Below are 21468 nucleotides of genomic sequence, written 5' to 3' on the forward strand. Positions count from 1 at the left end.
ACCAATAAGCAGAACCAGATTATTTTATATATATATATATATATATATATATATATATATATATATATATATATATATATATATATATATATATATATATATATATATATATATATAATATACATACTGTGTGTGTCTATATATGTATATGTATATGTGTGTATTTATTTTTAAATGCTAAATTATTTTGTATTAATGTATGTATTTTGTATTAATTTAATTTAATATTCAATTCATTTTCTTGTTTTTTCATATTTATGATTTTTTACATTTTATTCATTTATTTATTAAAATGCAAATATAATTTTTTTTGTTTGTTTTTATCCAATTTTGTGTAATGTCCTAACTTTTCACAGTGATGAAATAATGAGTCAAGAAGCAAAAAAAATCATAATTGAATTTACCTTGATTTTATTCAGTACTCTGAAAAGGAATGTCAAACAAACTGCATTGTGGAAGCACAGTGTGTTCTGTTGTATGCTGCATGTTTTGGTGTATTTTTGCTGAACAGAGAACATTGCTAATTACTCACTGCTTCTGCTAGTGTATCCACACAAACACACTCTGCTCTCAGTGCGTATGAAGTGTGTGTGTGTGTGTGTGTGTGTGCGGCATCTGAAGTGTCCATCACATTTCAAAAGCCTCACTGTCATGTGAATTACGCTGCGCTCCTTCAGGTCCTCCTGTTGAAGTGTGCATGAGAGGCCAGACGGAGTGTGTGTGGGTCTGGAGTGCCAGTCACTAGTCCATCTTTCTCCCAAACATCCCCCAAAATTGAAGCAAACCGGCGTGTTGTCCTGAACCCCTTCCACCCCGCGCAGCAGATCAAAGTGAAACCTCCTGGAAGGAAGGCCACACTTACACAAATGAATCCAGCGCAATTAAGCTCCACCGTTTCCTTCCACTCAAGCAATCCTTTATTAGATTCTTTCTAAGTTGCATTGATGCTGAGGAGGAACGGGGGAGGGAGTGTAGCTGAACATGAATGTCCTGATGTCGTCGAGTGACCGGATTATTCCACACACACACACACACACACACACACACACACACACACACACACACACAGTGAGCGTGATTGTGAGCAGTGGAAGTAAAGCCAGCTGTGAGCTCACTGCACTGCTGAACACAGAGCGTAACCAGCCAACCATCAACAAACACTCAGCAGCAGCGCTGTAACTGCTGCAGGATCACTGAGAGCTGCCAGACCCACTGCAACACATTCACAGCTATCTATCTGTCTATCTATCTATCTGTCTGTCGTTCTATCTGTCTATCTATCTGTCTGTCTGTCTGTCTGTCTGTCTGTCTGTCTGTCTGTCTGTCTGTCTGTCTGTCTGTCTGTCTGTCTGTCTGTCTGTCTGTCTGTCTGTCTGTCTGTCTGTCTGTCTGTCTGTCTGTCTGTCTGTCTGTCTGTCTGTCTGTCTGTCTGTCTGTCTGTCTGTCTGTCTGTCTGTCTGTCTGTCTGTCGTTCGTTCTATCGTCTGTCTGTCTGTCTGTCTGTCGTTCGTTCTATCGTCTATCTATCTGTCTGTCTGTTGTTCGTTCTATCGTCTGTCTGTCTGTCTGTCTGTCGTTCGTTCTATCGTCTATCTATCTATCTATCTGTCTGTCTGTCTGTCGTTCTATCGTTCGTCTGTCTGTCGTTCATCTGTCTGTCTGTCGTTATATCGTTCGTTCGTCTGTCTCTGTCTTTCATCTATATCTGTCTGTCTGTCGTTCATCTATCTGTCTGTCGTTCATCTATCTGTCTGTCTGTCTGTTGTTCTATCGTTCGTCTGTCTGTCGTTCATCTATCTGTCTGTCTGTCTGTTGTTCTATCTGTCTGTCTGTCTGTCTGTCATCTATCTGTCTGTCTGTCGTTTATCTATCTGTCTGTCTGTCTGTCTGTCATCTATCTGTCTGTCTGTCGTCTATCTCTATCTGTCTGTCTGTTGTTCATCTGTCTGTCTGTCTTTCTGTCTGTCTGTCGTTCTTCCCTTTTTATCCATCATTCTTTTTCCTTCTATCTGTTGTTTTCTGTATCTGACACGAGAGAGTTAATCATCATCAATCTGAAAGCTGTCAGATATCAAACATTTTATTGGCCTGGTTAGTATGTAAGTATCTCAGTAAAGAAGCAAACACTACAAACATCAGGTGTACTGTACCAAACTCAACTACGCCACAGATGAACTGTTAATAACTGTCAGTTGAAAGTATCTTCCAGAAGAAGCTAGTATCCGGCAGTCACACTTGAGTCACACATCTGAATCAAAGACTGCTGCATTGATGGTTCCAGATGTTTGCTGTTGCCACCTACAGATTTGATGTTGAAATGCACAGATGCTGGAACATATGTAAAGTTGCCATGCAGAATTTTTGTCAGTTCGATAAAGTCTTTTGTACGGAATGAATGCAGAGCTAAATGTCTACATGGATTCCTCCAGCGCCAAAACCATCTCTCGGCATCCAGAAGGTCACGTATTGAACCGTGTGGAGGAACAATGGAGTTTTTTTTTAGTCTTTGTGTCATTCTCCTTTATTTCCCAGTAAGGTTGAATGTCGCAGTCTAGAGCCGGCTCTTTACATATGCTAATGAGGCCGTTCTGCGCAGCGGTTGGTGGTTGTGTGGCGGGGCGGGGAGGCGCAGATTAGGGGGGCAGCTGTGAGCGTTTTCACTAACTGGCTAGCCCCAGCCTGCCAACCCTTTCTCCTCAACTTTCACCTTCTCCTTTCCTCGTTCTCGTTGTCTTCTCATGGGTTCCAGCCAGTTGTTTTGGATCAGTATTTCCAGAATGATGCATTTGAAGGTAAGCAGTGGATGTGGGTTGTACAACAAGTGGATTTAGGAGCTGTTTTGGGGGAGTATTTTAGGTATGTTAAATGATCCTCAAATGAACTGAACTTGTTTGTCACTGTTAAACCTGTCTGTTGGAGCCAACAGCAATGCTGAAGTCCTGATTTTTGTGAAGCAAGACTGTTTGTGCTGTGGAGTAATTAAATGGCATGTAGATGGTTTAAGTGATGTTTACTAACAGCGATTTAGTAGGCGTTTCTCGACTCGTAGCATCTGTATTTCTATTGGTTGTTGTCACTGCTTATTTGCATAAAGCTGAGCTCAATGAAAATCTCTTGCTGCTTCATTGTTGCAAATTGCTGTGATTTGTGAATGCTTCATTGTACTAAAATTTGTTGTGTATATTTTGTAAGTATATTTTTTCAGACAAGGGTTCACCTGTGTAGTTGTTCAAGGACACAAACTAGTTAAGGCAAGACACTATAGGCAAAACAATAGTTTTTTTTATGCATTGGTCAGTTTTGCGATTTTGAGCTCATTGGTTTCTATAACGTGTCTTCTTTAAATACACGTATAAATAGACATTTTATCACACTTCATCTATTTCATCTATTTCACTTATATATTTGAAAGGCTGTTTTCTCAAAATTATTATTTTTTTCTCCACTTCAGCAGCGCTTGCTTACACCAAACTTAATATCTATATTCTGAAGGTTTTTATTTTATTTATTTTTTTATATATAATTAGCCTGATTTATATAGCATTTAAAATGGTGATATACATATAAATAAATAAATAAATAAATAAATAAAAATAAATAAATACATAAAGTAAATGTCAATAAAAATGAATCAAGTATTTTTAACCTGGCTTTATTCAGTATGGTGATTTTTGGAAATGTATGCAAGTTAGTGCATGTTTAATTCGATAATGCCTCATTTACATATTTACCCTTAAACTTGTAATATATGGTCTTTACATTTGTCTTAATGTATTGTGATGAATCAGCTAGGGAAGTATGGTAATATCTGTTAGTCACATTTAGCTCACTAACTAGCTTACAAAATCTTTACTCTCGAGACTGAGGTAAATGTCCCCATTAATCCCAATTGCATTGTGAAGCAGGTAGGGAAATATTGTACTGAAAGTATTTTTGTTTTTTTTTTTTTTTTTATATTTTCCAAAGAAAATGTGACATGCAAGCAAGTTCTGCGCAAGTAAGTGCTAATGTTAGTAGGTTGATGTCTTCATTCATGTAATGATGCTTTATTTTTGGGGTTTTTGTGAAGCTGTCTCAAAGCTTTTGCTCTCAGTAGACGTTATTTCACTGTGACGTGACAAAGTGCACTTCATCTGACTTGAGATGCTGTAGATGGGGTGAGAAAACACGTCCCGTCGTGACCCCTGTGATTGAATGCATTCACATTAACACTCTCACAGCTCTGATGTCCTCTCTGATAGGTCAGTGCCTCTCCAAGCCCTGTGCTTACACCACGCTTTTCACAGCTTTTTCTGGCACAGTTTCTTTATTTATTTATTTTTTTTATAAAGCATGAGGCACAAATGTAATGGTTTTATGGAGAATCTGTTGACTTTGTTCAGTTAGGTGTAGTGAACTGTTTAGCAAGTTTTTAAAGGGGTGGTTGAATGCGATTTCACTTTTTTAATGTTAGTTAATGTGTAATGTAGCTGTTTGAGCATAAACCATATCTGCAAAGTTACGACAATAGCTATGAGAAGTGTTATATATGGACATGCGTGCAGTTGCCGTGCTGTATTAAAGCTTTAATCAGGATAAAACTGTATATAAAAGCTAACAGAAGCAGTGGCATTTACAAATAACAGCGTATCTAAAAGTCTGAGACAACAAACAAACATACCATTAAGAGCCGTGCTTGCACAGGTTCTGCGCGATCCTATTCACTAATATCCTCTGGGTCTCAATCGGGCTCACATTGATAAGCAATATAGATGACGCCATTGTTTACAATACAACCGGAGCACATGCTGCTGAGGTGAGGGGCGGGACATTTAGACGCACACTGGGCGGTTTACCCAATCACAACACAATGGACCAGCTAACCAATCAGAGCCCATCACGTATTTCTGAGGGAGGGGCTTCATAAAACCAGGAAATAATCGGAGCGTTTATCAGAGAAGGGACAAAGCTGTGTAGAATAAAGGTAAATTATATGAAAATTAAAAATAATGTTTTTTTTTTTTGTTTTTTTTAAACGAAGCATTAACACATGTTTGACTGCACCCCATAAACACAATCAAGCCTAGAAAAAAAACAGTCAACCACTCAATTAATTATAATTTTCAAAATGGCCTCTTACAAATGTTTCAATCAATAATTTAATTTTTTTACATGTTTTTATTTATTAATATTTTAATAAAAAAAAAATTCACTTAATTTATGAGAAACCAGTTTATCAGTAACTAGATACCAACATTTAGTCCCAATATAGCTACCCCCACCCTAAAAAAATATTTTATGTAATGCCATTATTTTTTCATTTTTATTAATTTTTTTAATAAGATGAATTTAACTTAATCTTTGGATTTAAATAATATTTTAAAAGTTTTTTTATGCCAATTTATTTTACTTTTAAATTTTTGTTCTAATTTAAAAAAAAAAGATTGATTATTTTTATTAAGATAAATTTAACTCAAGTGATTTTAAAAAAATTATTAAATGTGTATTTAATGCTAATTTAATTCATTTTTATTTTATAATTTTTTACATAATTTATTTTGAATAAGATTATTTTGACAAAGTATTTTTTACTTTATGCTAATTTTATTAAATTTTTATGTTACGTTTAATTTTATTTTTTACATTGTTTATTTTTTAATACCATAAATGTTTTAATGCAGTTTTTATTTTAATAGTTTTATTTTATTATTTTTTTCTTTTTTTTTACTTTTTATTTATTTGTTTGTTTGTTTGTTTGTTCGTTTGTTTGTACTATATGAAAAATCTTGATAACAGTGTTGTAAAATTTGCTAAACCCAGCTCATGTAATATTTATTTCGGGCTCTTGACAGTTTTCTGATGGATGAGCAGCACCTTGTTTCACTGACCGTTTGCTGAAGAAGAGAAAAAAAGAAGGTCTTTTCTACCCTATTTTGTGTAAAGTGCTTTCTCGCGCTCGTTCTCAGGGACGGCCGGCGGTGGGTTTGTGGGTCCAGTAATGGCTGGTGTGCGGTGTTGGTGGTATATTGTTGTAGCCCTGCTGAGGCACGTCGTCTCTGCCAGGCACGCTGTATGAGAGCTTTTCCAGCGCTGCCTCAACAGATGGTTGATTTGGAAGAGGCCCACCGAGGAGCTGGAGCCATCAGATCTCTCCTTTAGAGTGGCCAAGAACAAACACGAGCCTCTTCAGTCAAGACACTCCGATCCACCAGCTGTACAAGATCAAGAGACCCGCTCGCTACTTTCATATTGTTTTCTTGCCATGAGTGCTTCTGAAATCTATTTGGTTTGGAAATTATATATTTAATTTGTGTGTTTTTGGAAACATTTTCAAATCGCAACCAAAATGGGATGCAGATTAAACCTCAGAGCCACAGAGACGTCATTCAGACTTTAAGTCTTGTGCATCTTAGACAAGTATTTGATCCATATTTTCTACCTTACACAGTACTTGTTCTGTAAGGGTATTGTCTTTTTTTGAGTTTTACATTGTCAGCAGTGCATAAACCAGAGCACCTGAGTAGCTGTTACTGAATAATAGTTACTTTTAGATGATATTACCTCAAAGATTTATTTTTTATTTTATTTTTATTTTTTATTATTGTTTATTTAAAGCTACTGAGTAGTACTTACTTAAGGCTGATATTACATTTTTATTTTGATAATTTATTTTATTTTAATTTAATTTCCACAATCTACTATATACAGATATACAGGCTTATATTATTTATTTATTTTTTTATTGCATTTTATTTTTTATTTATTTTCTTTTTGTATTTTTTTTATTGCATTGCATTTTTATTTTCTTTTATTTATTTTTCAGTGATCTTATTCCTGTATATATAAATTTTTTTAATTTTCAAGGGTATTCTCTTTTTTTATTTTATTTATTTATTTTTTAGTTTTATGCTGTCAGCAGTGCCATACACTTGAGTAGCTTAACATGTTACATATGGCTGATATTACCTCAAAGATTCATGTTTTCAGAAATTCAGTGGAGATTCTTAATTTCAGGATGTGTGTTTAGTTACTACAGAAACATGCATCAAGTACGCACTTAAACCTAGTATGCAGAAGTGAGGATTGTAAAGCATTTTATTTTAATCAAGAGTTCAAACATTATTCTCTCTCTCCTTGCTTTGCTCACCATTACATTGAATACAGGCTTGTTAGATGTGCTAATGCATCATGGGGGTCAAAAGCCAGTTCATGCACTCTGTCTTGATCTCTTCTGGCTTCAAAGCTTGGCACAATTGAGACATAACTTACTCTGTTGGAATATGCAAATTGAATGAACTCAAGCCTCTTCAGTTTCTCCAGATCCTGTGTTTTTCCACAGATCTGCCACCTGTTTTATTTGCAGTAAACAGCCCCACAACATACAACAACAAATAACAACACACACCACATATTTTTGTAACGACTTCTCATGTCCTTGTGCAGGATGTTTTTTCCCCAATTTACACGGATTTCTGTATTTTCCACCCTGAAGTATGATCCACATGCTGATCTCGCCCATTTCTGACTCCATCTCTGCAAGCGCTGTGAGTTTGGGTCCCTTATAACGTGTGTTTGAAAACACTACATGCACTATTCATCTTACATTTACATTTGCATTTAATCATTTAGCAGACGCTTTTATCCAAAGCGACGTACAAATGAGAACAATAGAAGCAATCAGACCATCGAGAGTGCAGCAGTTACAAGTGCCATGACAAATCTTCACAAATTTGTCATGAGAATTGTGTGTGAATCTGATATAAACAAAAGAAACGTCTCTCAGTGGTTTTCCACCAAGCTCTATAGTTCAATTTTTGAAAGTAAAGAAATTTATACAGCCATAGTATTGCTATTATATCTGTTGTTCTGTATAAATGCTGATAATGATAGTAGTTATTATGATTGTCTGTTTTTTGTATTTTACAGTAGTATTACTGCAAAAGTAAAATATTTCTTTAATAGCATTTTTATAATTTAAATATAAAATAAAAATGATCGAAATAAAAATGGATAACAATTTAATAATAATAATAATAATAAAGATATGGAATGGTTTTATTTTACAATGCAGTAACGTTATTGCAATAAAAATTATTTATTGATTGATACAATTTTATAATTTAATAATAAAACAAAAGTAAATAATAATAAAATTATTAAATTAATAAAAAATATTTTAAGCAATAATAGTTATTATTATTATTATGAAATACTAATTTTATTTTACAGTTCAATATTTTACATAATTTTTATAATTAGAAAAATAGTTTTATAATTAAAATGTTAATAAGTAAACTATTATTTTGAATAATAATAATAATAATAATAATATTTATGAAATACACATTTTTATTCCATAGTACCATTGTATTATTGCAATATTTTTTTTTTTTTTAATATAATTTTTATATATAAAATTATAATAAATAAACTTATTTTGAATAATAGTTGTTGTTGTTGTTGTTGTTGTATAATCACACTGAATGGGGGAAAAGGTTTTCCTTCTTTTTGTCTTAGCTGATCACATGGTCTGCTATTTAAGAGTGGCTTCTCTTGTAGATGCTCCATGCTGTAAAAATGTGGTTCCTGCAGCAACAAGTGTCCTGGAAGGACCGTCACATACACCAGGAAAAAGGGCCGTGTCTTCAGGGACAGGTGCTTTAATATGGGCTGCTGGCCAGCAATTTCATTTGGACCGAGGATAGATGGCTCTGCTAACAGCCCATTTCTATTTTCTGTGGAGGGACGGATCTGGGGATTTGAGAGGGGAGCGTTCCAGCTGCTCCAGGGCAAACCTGTGACATGAACGATCGACTTTGGCTCTAAAACTTCCGAAGTTCTCTTTGTCCTTATCACAAGTCTTTTTTAACATGCTTCTGGTTGCACAAGCTGTCGATGTGTTGGGAAAAGTGCCTGAACTCAATTGATAACGCAACAGTAGATTTTGCATTCTTTGATATTAGTGGGAATTAGTGTGGGCTTCTACAGTTTTTGATCTTGCAGGTCAGGTACTGTCTTGGCAGAGCAATGGTTTGAAGTGAATCTTGCTTGGCAGGTTAGTTAAACTGTTGACGTTTATAGCTGTTTACCTGAATAGTAAAACATCTGGTTTAATTGATTTGAAGGAAACACTACACTGCAAATGGGTATTGGCTGGACTATCCTGAAATACACTGTAAAAATATTTTCGAAGTAAATAAAAAAGATTATCGGAGAATGTTTAACAAAAATATACCATTGCAGTCTTTCTACTTCAAAATTTCATGTTTAATGTAATGTGTTAATTGCCTTTTCTTTGTAATTAGCGTTTTATGAGTGAAAATTGTTTCTACACCAATTTTTTTCAGTGTACACGTTTTGAGAGTTATTTTAGGGTAAGAATCAATGTTTATGATAATATTTACATAATTTAGAATTTATTAATGCATTGATTTAGCTTTTAGATTTTTGGTTTTCATTTTCATTTTAGTTGAAGTTTTAGTCATTTAAGCGCTCTTTCATTTTTAGTGTTTTTATAATAATATTTCTATATCATTGATTTATTGTAGCTTTTAATTTACTTAGTTTTAGGTATTTTAGTACTTCAATGTATTTATTTCACTGTGGTGTTGATAAAAAAATAAAAGGTCATTTTAAATTAGACTCTGCCATAAATTGTAAAGTTGTATTGTAAAATTATTATTGTTGTTGTTGTTATATTTTGAAATATTACATTTTGTCATTTTACTGCAAAATATTACAGTAGTTTGTAGTTATTTTAGTTTTTATGTAATATTAATAATAACAATAATAAATTAATACTTAAAAATATGAAAAGTAAAATACATATTTTAATTATTAAAAAATAAATTTATCAATGTCTAATAATAATTATGTTGTGAAATATTCTATTTAGCAATTTTGCAGCAAAATATTACAGTAGTTTCCAGTTATTTTTTATTTTATTTAATAATAGCAATAATAAATAATTAAATATAAAGTATAATAATATTATACATTATTATTTTAGTTATTAAAAGTATTATTTATTAATTTATCAATGACTAATAATAAGTAGTAGTATTATAATTATTTTTTTTTAAATTATTTTATTAACCACAAAATTTTGGCGAAATTGTGCAGACCTACAAACAAGCACAGCAAACCTGATTATTATTATTTTTTTTTTAATCACATTTTAAATAGCTATCACAATTGTTCTGAAAAAATCACAATTACGTTTTTCCCCAAATTGTGTGGCTCTATTTTAAAGTAACAGTTTCCATTGACATTTTCCTTTTCTCTGACTGAATGTGGTGTATCTCTGCACTCCAGTCTTTTATTTCCTGCTCAGTTTCTTTATTCTGTCTCGGACTTGTTATCAGCGTCTCTTTGATCGTCTGAGGCGTGTCGGTCTTGTCGCTCAAAATGAAAATTTCTCTCTGCAACTCTTTCAGCCACCAACTGTTGATGAGCGAAGGGTGTGATTCCCCACAAAACCTGGCTATTAAATTCCCAGCGGGGCTCGACGCAGGCCTCAAAGGGCCCGTCTGACGGAGGGGCCCGTCTTATTACAGAGGAGCTTATAGACTTCTAACGTCCTGAGCGGCACGCTGGTGCTAATTTGAGTGTCAGCTTGTGGTGGAGGCCTCCCCGTCGAGGCCTGAGTTATGAGCTGCAGATAAAAGGAAGGGTGTGTTTTGGGGGCCGCTGGATCTGTGTTCAGGAGGACTGCATCGGCCAACTTGGCCTTCGCCCCAAACAAACACACACCCTTAGAATAGCTCCGTCAGTAGGAGAGAATCTGTTCCCAGGACCTATTAATGAACCTCTGAGGATAAAAGGCACATGTTAACTGGCCTGACAGTTTAAGTGCTTGAGTTTTGTTTACAAGATTTGGCCCGTTTTCAGCTCGCCTTCAATCTTTTAAATTAAATAAACATTTCATGGTTTATTGTTTGAAAATGTTTTATTATTGTAATTTTACAGTTGGCGTTTTCTGAATTACTCATTCTTTTTTACAACAATAATATTTCTTAATTAGTTTTTAGTCCTTTTATATTTTTATTTTGCAGTAGTAGTAGTAATAATGATTATTATTCTGATTTATGAAACTACATTTAAAACTAATATTATTATAAAATATAATAATAATAATGATAATTATTATTTCTAATTAAAAATGTTAATATAGTAATAAGAGGAATTAAGAATAGTGATGATGATGATGATTCTTAATTAGTATTAAATATTAACAAAATAATAATAATAATTGTTGTTGTTATTGTTATTATTACTAAATACAGTGGGGCAAAAACGTATTTAGTCAGCCACCAATTGTGCAAGTTCTCCCACTTAAAAAGATGAGAGGCCTGTAATTTTCATCATGGGTATACCTCAACTATGAGAGACAAAATGAGAAAATAAAATCCAGAAAATCACATTGTAGGATTTTTAAAGAATTTATTTGCAAATTATGGTGGAAAATAAGTATTTGGTCAATAACAAAATTTCATCTCAATACTTTGTTATATACCCTTTGTTGGCAATGACAGAGGTCAAACGTTTTCTGTAAGTCTTCACAAGGTTTTCACACACTGTTGCTGGTATTTTGGGCCATTCCTCCATGCAGATCTCCTCTAGAGCAGTAATGTTTTGGGGCTGTCGCTGGGCAACACGGACTTTCAACTCCTCCAAAGATTTTCGATGGGGTTGAGATCTGGAGACTGGCTGGGCCACTCCAGGACCTTGAAATGCTTCTTCACGGCCACTCCTTCGTTGCCGGGCGGTGTGTTTGGGATCATTGTCATGCTGAAAGACCCAGCCACGTTTCATCTTCAATGCCCTTGCTGATGGAAGGAGGTTTTCACTCAAAATCTCACGATACATGGCCCCATTCATTCTTTCGTTTACGGATCAGTCGTCCTGGTCCCTTTGCAGAAAAACAGCCCCAAAGCATGATGTTTCCACCCCATGCTTCACAGTAGGTATGGTGTTCTTTGGATGCAACTCAGCATTCTTTCTCCTCCAAACACGACAAGTTGAGTTTTTACCAAAAGTTCTATTTTGGTTTCATCTGACCATATGACATTCTCCCAATCCTCTTCTGGATCATCCAAATGCTCTCTAGCAAACTTCAGACGGGCCGGACATGTACTGGCTTAAGCAGGGGACACGTCTGGCACTGCAGGATTTGAGTCCCTGGCGGCGCAGTGTGTTACTGATGGTAGCCTTTGTTACTTTGGTCCCAGCTCTCTGCAGGTCATTCACTAGGTCCCCGTGTGGTTCTGGGATTTTTGCTCACAGTTCTTGTGATCATTTTGACCCCACGGGGTGAGATCTTGCGTGGAGCCCCAGATCGAGGGAGATTATCAGTGGTCTTGTATGTCTTCCATTTTCTAATAATTGCTCCCACAGTTGATTTCTTCACACCAAGCTGCTTACCTATTGCAGATTCAGTCTTCCCAGCCTGGTGCAGGTCTACAATTTTGTTTCTGGTGTCCTTTGACAGCTCTTTGGTCTTAGCCATGGTGGAGTTTGGAGTTGGACTGTTTGAGGTTGTGGACAGGTGTCTTTTATACTGATAACGAGTTCAAACAGATGCCATTAATACAGGTAACGAGTGGAGGACAGAGGAGCCTCTTAAAGAAGAAGTTACAGGTCTGTGAGAGCCAGAAATCTTGCTTGTTTGTAGGTGACCAAATACTTATTTTACCGAGGAATTTACCAGTTAATTATTTAAAAATCCTACAATGTGATTTTCTGGATTTTTTTGTTAGTTTGATAGTTGAGGTATACCTATGATGAAAATTACAGGCCTCTCTCATCTTTTTAAGTGGGAGAACTTGCACAATTGGTGGCTGACTAAATACTTTTTGCCCCACTGTACATATAATAATAATAATAATAATAATAATAATAATAATAATAATAATAATAATAATAATAATAATAATAATAATATTATTATTATTATTGCTACTACTATAAATAAATATGAAAAATAATACTAATAACAATAGTAATACGAATGAAGAATTATGATGATGATTCTTGTTATTGTTATTAATGATTCTTAATACGTTTTAGTACTAAATAAATAATTATTATTACTAAATACAAATATTAAAAAATAATAATTATAATATGATTAAGAACTAAAAGTAATGATGATATGATAATTCATATAAAGTTTTTGTGCTAAAAATATAAAAAATATTTCTAAATATAAAATAATAATAATAGATACTATCACTAAATAAAAATATTTATTAATTTATCGCCATATTTTATTCATTTATTTATTGCCATATTGAGATATAATCACAAAACTGTGCAGCGCTACAAATAATCAGAGCAAAGCAGGAATTTTTCCTCATCTCACCTTCAGTCTTTTCTGCTCCTTCGAGGCTGTGACCTGCTCTGCTGAAGCAGAAATACGAGTGTTTGTGGAACCGGAGATGCCAGGGTCTGGTTACCGTCTCTTGTTTCTCGTTTGGACCACAAAGTGAGGAATTTAATAATCGCCATCCGAATCACCTCAAGGTTAAAACAACGGCTCTTGAAGTTTGATTGAAAGCAGAGAAGTAGTCTGAAGTGTGAACTTGAGCGAGGTGTGAATTGCTTGTGTGTGTTGTTTTGTGTTCTCAGATAATAGACTGCGAGGTCTTTATTTAACCTGAATGAGCACAAATAAACATTGTTGGATAAAGGACATACATGTTAGCTGAGTTTGAAAAGGAAAGTCTCTGAATAGGTTCATTACCTCATTTTGGCATTTAGCCATTCATTATTTATGAAAGCCGTTTAGTGCGTAAGGTGTCTGGTTATGGACTGTTATTTTAACTCAACTGACTGCTTCTTGCCAGCCACTTGTTATTGCAGACATTGCTATTAGTTGCTATTATTGTCCAAATGCTAAGCATTAAGCTTTGCTACATAACTTGCTGTTTGTGCTATTCACATGCAAGCTTATTGAAGAGAGCTTGCTATTGCTTACATTTTATTTTATTATTATTTTTTTTTTAATATCTGACTATAGGGCTTTTTTAGTCTTGATGAAGGCCGAAATGCATTGGCACAATAAAGGACTGATTTTCTTTTTGTTCCTTGATTTCTTCACTCCACAAGTGTTGTTGGTTTTATGGTTTTTGTTTCTTCCTTGTTGGTTTTGTGAAGTTGTGATCAAATCTGACAGACTTACAATAAATGAGAGATGGGAAAATTTGTTTTTGTTAATTGAAATGAAGCTAATATGAAATAAGATACAAATATTTGATAAAGCACTTAAAAATTTTGCCTTGGCAACTGAATAAAATTAGTTTGTTGAAATACTGAAAGTAAGTTGAAGTATACTAAAATGACTAAATTAAAATTTAAAGAAATTAAATGTACACGCACGCAAATTATATAATTTAAATTTTTTTTTAAAAAGCACATAACAGAATAACTAAAATTAAAAACTTAATATATAATAAAAAAGACGTGACATAAAATACTTAACTTTGTGTGTGTGTGTATATATATATACCGTATTGTCCTGAATATAAGACGACCCCCCTTTTTCCAGATGTACCTTTTGGAAAAAGGCTTTTTGAAATCTAAATCTTGTTTTTTTTTTTTTTCTCTCTTTCTCTGTAAAACATTTTTCTTAAATTATTTTCAAATTGCATATTTTTCCTATTTTAATTTTTGTTTTGAAAGTATGGTAAATACTGGTAAAATGTACTAACAATGACATTGAAAAATATACACTTTTTGATATACCATTGAAATAACAGGTAGCCCATCTGAATTATATAACATTTAGGCTATCCATCTCATAGCCTACCAAAATTTTATCACAGTAGTAGTGAAATCTTATTGTAGTCTTCAAATCTGGGTACTGTCTTCTGTTTTAAAATCACTTACAGAGGAAGTTTGTTCCCATCAGGTTAACATAACAGTCACGACTCGTGCTGCTGTAAGCTTTTCTTTTTCTTTTGTTTTCACTTGCGATCTTTACAACACGCATTACATTACATATTTCATGGCACACTCGTTTTATGCGTTTTTGGCGCCACATGTTGTTGTTGTGTATTACTGACATGTCAAAGCCTAGACCCCGAATATAAGACGACCGCGTTTTTTCATTTGTATTTTCAAGATAATTTTCAAGATATATATATATATATATATATATATATATATATATATATATATATATATATATATATATATATATATATATATATATATATATATATATATATATAATGTTATTAAATAGTGTAAGCTGTCACTGGGGTGGGACATTTTCAGAAGGTACTAATGTTTACCATTAGGCACTAATATGTACACTTAGGGTACTAAAATGCAATGTTTAGGGGTAAAAAAAAAAAGGTAGAAATGTTTACCTTTTGAAAGGGTACCTTCCCAGTGACAGCTTTTGTACCTTTTTTTCTGAGAGTGTAGAGTTGTGTATGGAGAAATGCTCACATTTTCTTTAGAAAATGGTCAAATCTAGTTTTATGATTGTTTTTTTTTTGTTTTTTTCAAATTTTGAGATTTTATGTGCTTTTTGCTTATTCTTTTGTACTATTAGAAAGGTTTGTGGGTGTTTGAGCTCAGAAATAAATGAAATGTGAGTGCTAATATTTGACTTCTCACTGTATTAGAGTTGTTGTGAGGGTTTAATCAGGAGATGATCTCAGGTTAGGTTTGCACTTATGCTATCAGTATAATGGTGAAGCAGCATGTTGAAACTCTCTGCGGTGTCCTGACTTTGCAGCACAGCTCTCCTGTCAGAGCCGGTTTGGATGATGAGGAGGTTTGCATTGACCCCTGTGCTCAAGAGAATCACAGCATTCAGCGCTTTCTGCCCTGCATATTCCACGTCTTTAATGCACTCAAAAGTATAATGCATAAAAAATCTTATGGTATTTTTGTGCAATTTTTTTTAATACTCAAATTAAATATTTATGAGCTCAAACCCCCACAAACCTTTCTAATAGTAGACCAACATATCCATAACCATAGAAAATCAGCAATCTTAAAAAAACAACAACTGCAATAATAAAAACGTTTTATTATTATGCCCATGCACAACTTGCCACTACGATGGCACAATGTGGGATTTATAAATAATTGTGTGGGAAAAGGTTAAGTAAAAGATTATTAGTAAAAAAGTAAATAATCAAGGTTGTGTCCATGCACAGCTACAACTTGCTTTTACGATGCCTGTTATGTTATTTATTGTAAATAATTGTGTGGAAATAAGGTTAAGTGAAAGATTATTAGTAAAAAGTAAATAAAAAATTAAAATTATAGCTTAATTTTTTTGCCCATTCACAACTCGCTGCTACAATACCACAATACCAATATATGATTCATTATAAATAATAAGATTAAAATGAAAAATAGGTTGTGCCCATGCACAACTCGCTGCTATGATGCCATGATATCTACGGTGTGATTTATTATAATTGTACAAATAAGAAAAAGATATTAAAAATTAAAGTTAATAATAATTTTTTTTTATTTTAAAATAAAAGTTATGCCCATTCAGAATGCACTGCTGTTGTGCCACAATATCTACGATGTGATTTATTATAAATAATTGTCTTGAAATAAGGTTAAGTAAAAGGTTTATAGTAAAAATTACAATTAAAAATAAAACCAAAAAAAGGTCAATAAAAGTTATGCCCATGCACAAATTTCTGCTACAATGCCACAATATCTACAGTTGATTCATTATAAATAATTGTGTTGGAATAAGAAAAAGATTAGTAGTAAAAATATTAATTCTAAAGTAAAATGAAGAAAAAAATTTAAATAAAAGTTGTGCCCATTCACAACTCACTGCTACGATGCCACAATGTCCATGATGTGATTTATTATAAATAATTGTTTATGAAAAAGAAAAAGATTAATAGTAAAAATTATAAAAAAATAAAACCAAAAATTTTAAAATGTAAGTTGTGCCCATGCACAACTTTCTGCTATAATGCCACAATATCTACAATGTGATTTATTTTAAATAGTTTTATGGAAATAAGGTTAAGTAAGCAGATTAAACTGATGAACATAAGGTTAAGTGAACAGGAATACAATTTTAAATAAAACTAAAAATAACTTAAGCTTTAAATGTACATTATATGATGGCAAAATAAGGCTAGACATGTCAATCGGTGTGCTCCTAATATTTTCCTCAGGGTCCAGCGATCTCGTCTGAAGCAGATGACAGTGGCGTATTATTTTAAAGATGGCTGACAGCAGCGGTTTCTCCTGGTGATGGCACATTAATACTCTCGCAGCCTCTAATCAGGCCACCATGTCAAAAGATTATTTTAAGACCTGGCGAAACGGCACCAAAGACACGAAACCGGCCCAGCCAGCGACAGAAAATGAGTTCATCGCCATAATTAGTCTCGCAGAAGCCTCCCCCTCCACCTCCCCAATTTCATTTCTTTGGCCTTGGAGGTTGACCAAAGATAATGACTGCTGAGCTTTTCTCGTTAAAGACCTCTCTCTCTTTGTGTGTGTGTGTGTGTGTGTGTGTGTGTGTCAGACCTCCCATCATTAGCTTCCTTCACACACACAGAAGGCCCAGTCAGAAAACAGACCCTGCACAGGTCAGAGGTCATAGGGATGATGTATTTTTGCTGACCACGAAGTTGCGCTGCAATCAGGGGCCCCTGTAGAGAAAGACACGATGGAGAGCATTTATCATTGTCTGTGTTCTAGATAGAGACCACCATGATGTCTAGTTTGTGTGTGTGGCAGATGTTTATTCTGGGCTTGAGTTTACACTTTCCAGAGCTTTTACTCTCTCTGTTTCTCTGTGTTGGAACGAGCCTCTAAACGTCTGATCTGATGAAGACACGTCTTGCTTTAATAAAAAACAAAACAAAACAAAAACCTTCTGTTCTTTTACCATTTTTGCATTTGTCTTCCAGAATCTGGCAGTAAGTTTTAGGAGCTAATTTTTAGTCGGGATAGGAGATGGAATAAAAATGAACTCCTAAAACTTTCTGCCGGATTCTGGAAGACAAATTCTTCAAACAGTGGTACAAGAGGATGTGATGCTGGTCCTTCAAGAGTCACTCTCAACTTATCTGTCCATAAATAGTCTTCATGTATTTCACAATACTTCAGCATCTTATTCTTATTAAGTGAGGGTCATTTTTTAGGATTTTTTTATCCAAGCAAAGTCTCTGAGAACCTGACACCTTGTAATTCTGGAGACTCCAGGAAGGTTGCAGTTCTGGAAAATGTTGGCGCTGGAGACTAAATGTTTCCTGATGGTTTTGCACCTAATTCTTCTCATTAATTCTTCATTCTTTTGCAGTTAACGTGGGTCTTTTCTTCTCCACCTGTTTTTTTTCTGACCCCGCTGACCCAGTGAGCATTTTGCGGTCCAATGATCATGCCTTAACTTTGCAATTTCTGTATTGCATTAGTTTTGAATATTTCTCATGGGGATTTAATAATTTTTGACATTTCAGTCTGAGTTAAACCTCTCATTTTATCAGTAAAAGGAAACATGCCTAATAATTCTGCACACCTGAATATAAGGAGTTTTTCACTTCCAGCCTTCATGGACAATTATATATCACTCATAAATGATTAAATACAAAATTAATAGTAGTTATTAAGATTGATGTGGTTTGGAATTGGTAAAATGTGCTTGGGAAAAAAATATGATCAGAATATCAACGTGCCTAATAATTATGCACACGGTGTATTTAGCAGCCAATATTAAATATTTAATTGTGCACGCCCTTTTCTCCTGTCTTTACATTCATATCTTTAAAAACACTAATAATTTAAAACTGTTAAATGTAGTCTTTAGCAAATCTCAAAATGAATATTAATTTTTCATACTATACATTTTATAACGTTGTAATGGCTAAACTCAGTTGTTGCAAAAAAAAAAAAAAAAAAAATATATATATATATATATATATATCTCATTCATTCATTTTTCTACAATATTAAAATATAACGTTTAGTGTCAGCCATTAAAATAATTAACAGCTGTTGTAAATAATTAACATTTTATTTATTTATTCATTCATTCATTCATTATTTTTGTACAATATTAAAATATAATTATTATATTTTAGATTATATAAATATAATAATTAAAAGCTTTTTGTTATTGGAGATCATTTTAATATCACTGCATCCCTAATCCCTAATTCATACCAATACCAATAATTCATTTCGGTACAATATTAAAATATGAATTTTTGTGTCAGTTATTAAGATAATTAACAGCATATTGTTAATTAACATTATTCATTCATTCATTTTTCTACAATATTAAAATGTAATAATTATGTCAACCATTAAAATTATTGACAGCTTATAGTTGGACAGAATTTTAATATTGTTGCATCTGTAATTTTTACTTCTACTCTAGTTTCTGCACTATTCTAGCTTAATCTTGAAACCTGCTGTTGCAATAGTGTATTATTATCTCTTGTATGATGAATTGCTTGCAATGTTTTTCATTTTTAGGGTCCTTTGGATATAAACATCTACTAAATGACTAAAATTTCACAAGTGTTGGGTTAGGGTTAGGTTGACAAGTGTTTTAACATCAAGGCCTTCACAAAAAGCCTTTGGAACTCTTTGGCAGTTAGCATGTGGTTTGCTTGGATGAACTGCTCTGTTAAGACTTCATTTGGATTTAGACATTTAGATTTGTAAAGAGCTTTTGGAGAAGAATCTTTCTGTTGGAATTCAGCGGTTTCATTACACTGAAGGAAACACTTTTAGTCACAGTTCAATAGTCCTTGAGTGTTTTGAGGACAGGGTTTTTCTCAGTGACCCTGCTGTGTGTGTGTGTGTCTTTTTTAATGATTGTGTCGATGTGAAAAGGATTACGTAATCGGAGCTCCTCTGTTTTGTCCTTGCTCATCCTTTCAGAAAAGCCTGTCTCATTTAATGAAGTTATTTCAGGAAGCACTTTTGCTGCTGCTGCATTTCAATGTGAAAACAGTTAGTTAGGCAATAGCACTGGGATCCAAAATCTTGCTCACTCGTACCGTCGTGAAGGACAGTCCAAGGGGAAGCATTCTAGGAAAAGTCAATGCCAATAAACCAATGGAATCAGAAAACTGTATTGTAGTATTAGCCTGTTTTTGAACATGCACCATGGTCATTCTTCAAAGTACCATGTGATACCATGATTTTTCTTAAAGATGAACCCAGTCAAAGGATGCCATTAAGGTTTGCAAAGTGGTTTTCTGTAGCTATGATAGGCTTTTGTTAAATTATATGGAAAAAAACAATATTTTGATTTCTAAAGACATTTTTGTCTATTCTGCTAAATTTCTGTGAATTAATTTGTGTTCTTTCCTGTGGAAAAAAACAAAACAAAAAAAATGCTGAAACCAGCGAAGACCAGCCTGACCAGCTAAAGAAGTGGTCTAAACCCCTCTAAAACCAGACTACAAACCAGCCTGGAAGACCAGCTAAAACCAGCCAACCAGCTTAGGCTGGTTTCAGCTGTTGTTGTTGGGTTTCTTTTGTTTATTTATTTATTTATTGCTCAGCACTGCAGGGTCACAAATATAGGGATTTATGCAAATATTTGATTAATCTACATTAATAATAAAATGATTATTTTTAATAAAAAAAAAAAATATTGGGGAAAAAAAATCAAGATTCTCTTTTATCCAAAAACTACAGCCAGCCCAAGGCTCCTTTATTAATGAATTTTTTTCAGTCTTGGTTGTGTTTTATGTATGCCAGCTGTTAATTTGGGCCAAACCTGTACTTCAGTCAGAAGTCAGAAAAATTAATTGATATGTTTTTGGATAAAAGAGAATGTTATTTTTTTTTTCAATACTTGCTGGTTATTTCAAAATTTGCTTGTTACTAATCAAAATGCTTTAACCAAACCCTTGCAATATTGCTAATATCATTATAATGAAATTACAGTATGCAGCATTGGCCTATATATCCAATGTTTTGTGTATATTTGTAATCACTATATTTAGTGTTAAAACAACAGCATATACATTACAGCTTATCTTGTTGTGGCCCACATTCCTCCTCCAGATGTTGTTTGTCCTGCAAATATAAACAGTACATCAGAAATTGAATCATGGGATAGGGTGAATGCAGTGAAGACGGGATGTTTTGTTGCTTGCTCCTGTGTTTGTTTTTGTTTTTTTTTTTTTTTTTTTTAGAAGTAGTGAACATGGAATGAAGATTAGTGGTTCTGTTCAGAAAAAGGGTCACAGCGTTTACATTGTAGGTCAAGCTATATAATGGATTTAACAGATTTTTTTTTGTGGGCTGATAGCAATGTCAGGTCATGTTACATGATTCTGAATAGCACATATATAAGGATGCATGAATGTGGCACCCGTGTAATATACATGAACAAGAAAAACCCATTTAGGTCATCAGTGGCATCTTTCCAACCCACAAGCGGTGAGCTGCACAGCTGAACAGAAGGTGAAGTTGAAATGCTGGAGTCCCCACTGGGAACCTTGGCTATATGTGTGTGTGTGT

At 33.7% G+C, this 21468-nt stretch overlaps 1 protein-coding gene across 5 annotated transcripts in view; it reads left to right on the forward strand.

Annotated features, from left to right (window-relative positions):
• The window catches only part of LOC131552021 (signal-induced proliferation-associated 1-like protein 2), a 153566-nt gene that overhangs the window by 32458 nt on the left and 99640 nt on the right, over positions 1–21468 (forward strand). The gene's annotated exons all lie outside the window — the stretch shown is intronic.

Source organism: Onychostoma macrolepis, chromosome 13 (genome assembly GCF_012432095.1).
Source record: "Onychostoma macrolepis isolate SWU-2019 chromosome 13, ASM1243209v1, whole genome shotgun sequence".
Lineage (NCBI taxonomy): Eukaryota > Metazoa > Chordata > Actinopteri > Cypriniformes > Cyprinidae > Onychostoma > Onychostoma macrolepis.